A 6,000-nucleotide genomic window follows, 5' to 3' on the forward strand; every position below is an offset into this window, starting at 1 on the left:
GGGATTTATCATGAGTGGATAGCAAGGAATGTACCCAAAAAGCTATTTATGTGTGTGTGTGTCTGTGTGTGTATCTATCTAATTATCTATCTATAAAATACATGGATACATTTCAGCCATATAATAATCACAGCATAAATTATTAAGTGCCTAAGGTAAGGCAGCAAATTTTATTGTCTAAGTTTATAATCTGACAAACTTATTAAGAGAAATATAATTTCTTATTTTCATGCAATCTGCTCTATTTAAAATGACATTGTAAAGTGATAAAGTAATATTTGTATAATAATATCATGACCACCATCCTAAAAAAGGCAAATATTTCATTTCAGTGGAATGTCAACATTCTTCTTGGGCTTCAGATGAATACCTATTTCTAAGAGAAGAAAGCATCTCTCTGGACAAGTGATACAACCCTAACACAATTTCTTTTCTTTAGGAAAAGAAATTAAATGTTAGCTCTTAATTGCCTAGGGCAATATTCTTTCTCAGAAAGCACACTGATTTTGAAGTGAAATGAATACCTAGAAAAATTGCTTTCTAAATATTCTATCACAACTAGGATTATGAATAAATATTTTCTTGAGAAAATTGAAATTACAGGAATTTGGTTCAAAACAATGGATTTTGGTTAACTTATTTAGCAGCATCCAAATTTGGAGAAAGAAGGCATAATTCATCCAGAATAAAGTTTTTAAAACTGACAAAATAGAAAGTATAAATCTGTCAAGTTTCTACCCTAAATTCATTAATTATTTTTGAAGCACTTCCTAAGCACAAATCACTGTACAAGGTACTGGGAACATAGTGACTTTTAAAGAACAAAATCTCTACCCTCCAGGAGTATACAATCAAATTTAGAGTGAAACATGCACAAATAACCAGAATAGAAATTTTAAAATAGCATTAAAGAAACAGGACAGATTAACCAAAGGAGAATAGATCAGATTACTCTTTGTGTATTCTGCTGGAGTCCCATAAGAAATGTGTATGGTTAGGCTGAAGAGGAAAAGTTAGAATGGGAGACAAATTAGTCTTCTTCAGTTATCTGAAAGATTGTTCTGTGGAAGAAGAATTCAACTTTCCAGTATGGTCTTAGGAGGTAAAACTATAGAAACAACTGGTCGATATTGCAGAGTTAGTGCCACATTAAAAAAAAAATATCTTAGAATGAGAACTTTTCAGAAACAGAATGGAATACTTTTAGGAGATAATGAGTTTCTCATAACTAGAATTTTCCAGAGGATGAATGAACACTTTTCTAGACAGGTTTTTTTCCAACTCAGAATTGTTAAACACATATCAGATCCCACATATAATATCATATCACATCCTTCTTTGGAAAAAAAACAAATTATGCATGAAAGTCAACACTTCAGAAGGGCTTCTAGTTCCAGACTTGGGCATAAATTGTGTGAATATCATGTCAAGAAGATAAATGAGGAATGATGAAAAGTTGAGAAAGATTAGCAAGAGTGCTTGAGAGGTTACATCTGTGAAGTCATAAACCATCTCTATGTTGTTCTAAAGCAATGAATCTTAGCCCAATATGTTCTCTGGATCAGTAATAAGTTCATTACATCAGACCATATCTCTCTCCAGAACTTCAGTAAAATTGCTCTGGAGGGATTAGGAAGGTAGGATTATAAAATGGAGAAAAAGATACAGACAAATATGGGAGGAGTCAAATGAGGGGAAAAGAAGAAGATGAGGAGTCACTGTGTGTGTGTGTGTGCACACGTTTCTAGTAGTAAAGATATTTTAGTAATACAAGTGTTGTGAACCATTAACAATCTTCTATGGATCAGAAATTGAGAAACAATGATCTAAGCATAAGATTCTAAGGCTGCTCAACTACCAGCATGAAAACAAGAGAGATCAAACAAGGAAACATCGGATGATTCTTTTAAAAGTTTTGGGTAGCAAGGTGCACTGGTTCATGTACACACAAAAAGATTCCACTCAAATCTCAAATATCTATATTTAATGGAAAAGTTCAAAAGATAACACTGAAGCGATATGTAGACTTGTATTGGAGATTCATACATAACTTTAAATAAAAAATGAAAAAAAAAACAGCACAGGTTCTTCCCCCACTGTGGGATTGATAGACTTCATACTCAACTCTATTACTATGCTAGGCTATCAGTGGCAGAGCCCATTGCCTTACTGTACTTTAAAAAATGAATTCCAATAACCAGTCTACCTTGGTTATAGCTCTTGGGAACTCCTGTCAGACTAATACTTTCACTTATCTATTATTTTCATTAACCACCTATTTCCCATTACATATTTTGGAAGTGTCTAACACCTCTGAATTTAAAAATAATGATGGGATGACTCATGCTAATTATTGCCCCCAATTTCCCTCCCCTGTTATGAATTTTATTCCATAAGTAATTTATATTTTAAAATATCTACAGAAAATGAACTAAGTTTAATTTCTTGTTACAGGGAATTACCATTTTAGTTTCAAAGGATGGAAAGATAGAGGACCAGTAACAATCTTTTTTTAGATCGGAAATAGAGAATTAGATTTGAGAGAAAAATTAAATAATTCCTAGTTGAACCTTCTTAATTTACAAATGAGGATACCAAAGCCCAAAATAGTGAAGGTGATTATTTTTACTGTTCTTTTTCCAACTGTAATTTTTTCAATGATTAAACTTTTACTTTTTCACTCTTTCATCTCCCTCTCCCAAATGAAAAAAGGGAAAACAAAATCTTTAAAACAAATAATCAGAGTCAAGCAAAACAAATTCCCATATTGGTCATATCCAAAACTGTATGACTCATTTGTCATATGAGTCTATTATCTTTCTGCCAGGAGACAGACAGTTTTCTTCCTCATCAGTCACTGCATTTATTGGAATTCTTAAGTCTTCAAAATTGTTTATTTCTTACCAAGTTCATATTATAGTACATTGTTCTTCTTGTTCTAATCACTTGACATCAGGTCATGTAATCCTTCCCAGACTGCTATTCATTTCTTACAGTACAATAGTATTCTATTACATTCATATACCATGTTCTCTCCCCTAAGATTCATGAGTTTTCCGCTAGTTTTCAATTCTTTGCCTGCAAAAGGTCTGCTATAAATATCTTTGTATATATAGGTGTACCCTGATTTCTTTGAGATGTGGCCTAGAATGGGGCATTACTGGGTCAAAACATTATTGACTGCCTTTCAGAGCATAGTCCCAGATTTCTTGCCAGCATGACTGAACTAATTTACAACTCTGATAGTGCATCAAGGTAGCAGCTTTTTTAAGGTCATAAAGGATGTTGATGAGAGAGCTACCACTAGTAGAAAAAGTTCTGAATTTGCTTTTAGCTTGATTGGATTGAAGAGCACAGGTATAATGAGGCTAAAAATGTAGGTTGGAACCAAGTTGTCTTGAGCTTCAAAATCTCAAAAGAAGTTTTAAGATTTTACTCTAGAGGCAATAAGAAGAAACTGGACATCACAAAGAGAATTACAAGGTCAAATCACTACTTAAGGAAAAATTACATTGGTGTCAATGTAGAGAATGGACTAAAGTTGAGAGAATCTTTGAGACAGAGAAACCAAATGGGAGGCTTCTGTAATAATCTAGGTAAGAGGTGATAGGATCTTGAACTAAGATCAGTAGCAATATCAGTGGAAAAAGAGTTAGAATGCAAGAAATGTCTCTAAAGAACAAACAACAAGACTGGATATATAGGGTGAAAAAAAATTGAAGATAATACCAAGATAATAATGTGAGACAAAAGGATCATGTTGTATTGAAAAGTTTGGAAAAATGAGGACTTGGGGTAGAAACAATGAATTTTATTTTAGATGTTGAATTTTCTTTTAAGTAAAGTTTTTTATCAATTGTTTTTACATAATTATAGTTTTTCCCATTGTGCATCCCCTTCCCATTCCCAGAGTTATCCCATATAATATAGCATTTTTCAAAAACAAAAAAGAAGAAAAATGCATTGAAAAAATCTGAAAACATGTGTAATATGCAACACGTGTGGACCTCTTCCATAAAAGAATGAGTTAGTTCGTAATGTTCCCATAACTTTTTCCATTGTGATTGATCTTTATAAATTTGCTGTGTTCACTTTTGAATGTGGTCATTGCATATATTTTCTTTGTAGTGCTTACTTCACTCTGTATTAGGTCAGATAGATCTTAAGATGTACCCAGAACATCCAGTTTGAAATAGTCAATAGACAGTCGGTAACATGGAAAAGAAACTCAAAAGAGAGAATGGAACTGAATATGTAGCTCTTGAAGGCATTTGTATAGAAATAATAGTTAAACCTATATGAACTGATGAGTTTACCAAAACAAGGGAATCCAGGTCAGAACCTTGGAGAATTCTCACAATTAAGGAATGTGAGGCAGATGATAAGTCCACAAAGAAGACTCACAAGGAGTGGTCAGGCAAGTGAGAGAAGAAATAGGTAATGTCATAAAATCTAAGAGAGGGGTGAATCTTCAGGATCATCAATAGTGGCAAATGTAGCATATAGGTAGGAATTAGGTAGAATTAAGATTAGAACCGAGAAAAAACCATAAGATTTAGCAATTTAAAAAGAAGTAGTAACTTTGGAGAGAACACCTTCAATTTAGTGATTAGGTTTAAAGACAAATTGTAAGGATTGAAGAGTGAGTGAGAGGAGAAGAAAAAGCAAGTACAAACTTTTTTCCCCAAGGATTTTGAGAAAAAGAGGAGAGATAAAAGATGATAGCTGAGGGCATGGCAGGGTCTTGTGAAAGTTTTTTAAGAAGAGAGATGAGCATTTTGAAGGCAACAAGGAAGGTACAAGTTGGTAGGTAGAATTTAAAGATTCAAGAAAGAGGGGAGGTGCAGTGAAAGAGATGACATTAAGGAGAGGGTAGAAGAGTAGATTTTGGTAAGGAAAAAGGTTCCCTTTTTGTGAGAGAAAGAGAAAGGAGTGAGACATAATGCCTGAAGAGTGAACTCATGTCAAATGGCCTCACATTTTCCAGTAAAATTAGGACAATGTCCTCATCTGGGAGAGGGGAGAAAATGGAAATGGGGAAGGGATGGTTACTTTAGGATGGAAGGAAAAGTTTGGAACAGAATAAATGGAAAATTCTTGTTGTATTGAAGACTTTTTTGAGGTTGGATAATATGAATTTGTAATTTTCCCAATTAATAGGGTTTTGTTAAATAGTTTAGGAGTAGAAATGGTGAAGATGTATATTGATTGTAACATTGTGCTGTGGTTTAACAAGAGAAGAGCAGCGTGGTAATAGGACAATGAGATAATGAGAGTATGAGAGTAGAGGACAACGTAGAATTGATATAGGTAACTATTGTTTTGGGGTTGAACAGGCAAGAAAGTAATGTCAGAATATGAAGAAGTACTGAGGGGTGGGGAAATTGGAATTCTAAATGATGGAAAAGAGCAGGTATAGGAGGAGTGAAAAATATGGAGAGAGTGAATGATGGGAGGATATAGTTAGGAAAATTTCAACAATTTGAATTAAGTATGTGGAATATGTGTGAGTAATGGCAAGATATATTGTATTACCTTCACTGTGTGTGGTGGTTGTGGTAGTGGAGTGCATAAGAAGGCTGAGGAAATGGAAGGTTAGAGAATTTAAAGAAGCATTTAAATCAATATTAAAGTCCCGTAGGTATAGGGCTGGAGTTAGGGAGGAAAAGAAGAGATGCTGAATTTCCCATGAAAGGAAAGGGGGTGGCCTGAGGATTCAGTCTACTATAGTCAACATAATTTTGATTAGGTGAAATATTTTAATTGAGTAGATTTCAAAAGAGGAAAGGAAGTAACAGTTGGGAGCAGGGAGTATTCTTAATCCTTCTCCAGGAGCAATATGAGTGAGGGTTGGGGAGGGGCGGGAGGAGGATAAGAAAAGATACTAGTGCTGGAAAAGATAGGAGGGGATGCAATGTTGTCAAAAGGGAGTCAGATTTCTGTGAGAGCCTATAGATAAAAAGAGTATAAGAAAAAGAGACTCAGAATTTAGGGAAATGT

The sequence above is a fragment of the Notamacropus eugenii genome, chromosome 6 (genome assembly GCF_028372415.1).
Source record: "Notamacropus eugenii isolate mMacEug1 chromosome 6, mMacEug1.pri_v2, whole genome shotgun sequence".
Taxonomy (NCBI): Eukaryota; Metazoa; Chordata; class Mammalia; order Diprotodontia; family Macropodidae; genus Notamacropus; species Notamacropus eugenii.